This window comes from Amphimedon queenslandica, unplaced genomic scaffold (genome assembly GCF_000090795.2).
Source record: "Amphimedon queenslandica unplaced genomic scaffold, v1.1 AMPQUscaffold_6920_Cont21125, whole genome shotgun sequence".
Lineage (NCBI taxonomy): Eukaryota > Metazoa > Porifera > Demospongiae > Haplosclerida > Niphatidae > Amphimedon > Amphimedon queenslandica.
In genome coordinates, this window is record NW_003552792.1 from 1 (window position 1) to 1,414 (window position 1,414).

General features: G+C 39.7%; 1 long non-coding RNA gene across 1 annotated transcript; it reads right to left on the minus strand.

The window, feature by feature from the left end:
- Positions 1 to 18: 18 nt before the first annotated feature.
- Positions 19 to 824, minus strand: LOC109591897 (uncharacterized). The gene is made up of 3 exons (XR_002190065.1): positions 540 to 824; positions 322 to 491; positions 19 to 56 (listed from the first exon to the last, which is right to left on the minus strand). It is a non-coding gene; the product is annotated as an uncharacterized LOC109591897 (long non-coding RNA).
- Between the last annotated feature and the right edge of the window lie 590 nt (positions 825 to 1,414).

Consider the following 1,414-nt stretch of genomic DNA (forward strand, 5'->3'; position numbering starts at 1 on the left):
AGTCACCTTTGTATATAACAGCCCAGATTTCTTTACTTTCAAATAAGTAAACCTCACTGAAGAATTATATACCGTATAGCACAAAAATTTGGAGGGACAAAAATTTGGCAAATTTGGCGAATAGAGTTTCATTCGCCAAAATAAAAACCGCCATTTTGAGCCTTTATACGCATGCTCAATGGCACGTGGCCACTAATTCGCCAAATTAAAATCCGCCAATAACCAAAATTTAGCAATTCGCCAAATTTTACTCCCTCCAAAATTTCCGGCTATACGGTACATGTAATATAGCTGTCAAATCTATTAAACTATCCCATTTACCCATTCAACCTCTTAATGTCACTCTTTACTCTGAATTAAAGAAAAGAAAGGCAAAAGCCCCTCTCTTAAGTACATGTCCATAAAATACCTTTAGCTCCAGGTGGCCCCATACCATTATACTGTTTGCTCTGGTATGGTAACAGACAAAAACGTGGCAGTACAGCAACAGTCTACTTGAAAAGGGGTTACATAAGGCTACCTTATGAGTAGTTCCTTACTTCAGAGAAAACCTTCAGTTAGCTAAAAGACTCATGTGTAAGTTCCACCCTTTATGATCCATAACTTTTGACCAGAAAGTCGTAGTAACATGGAACAAAGAGCTACTTGAAGCTCTGGTTTTGCTAAAACAAATAGACTCCGCTTTGACCCTGTAGCTCCACCACAAGACAGTAAAAAATCAATTTAGAAGGTTGTTATGCACAATGTCACCATGGCAACCATAAAATTTCAAAATTTCTCTGCGCAAACTAAATGTCCAAGAATAATTCATTTGAAACACCCGTGGGGAGGGAGGGAGGGAGGGAGGGAGGGAGACTTCGCCTGAGTGGGGCTCGCTTATGCTCGCCCCAATAAAGGGGTGTGGCATAGTGCAAAATGACTTCCACGTGGGCAATCTCGAGTCTTGTCAGAATTGCTACAGATTTAGAAATATACAGTGATGGAAGGACACCTCCTCTAGACGTTTTAGACTGTTACAAACTGTCTCTTGAGTTAGTACAGCGGGACATACTCGCCCAACAACTATTAGAGAATAACACGTATGGTAGCTCTGACGTTTTACAATTGTTGGCAAGTGCAATGAGAATCATTGCTTCACTTGAAGATGACAGCAACCAAAACAATATGTCACAAGATCAACCTCCTGTCCTGTTAGGAAGGTTAGGTAGACCAAGATTTGACATCAGTTATGAACAGCTTTCATATCTGTTAGAGAATAGATTCACCATTCGACAAATCTCAGATATGCTTGGTGTGTCACAGAGAACAGTATACAGAAGGATGAACGAATTCTCTTTGTCTGTTCACATGCAATATTCAGACATTTCTGATGGTGATCTTGATATCATAGTGTATTCAATTCAGAATGCATTTC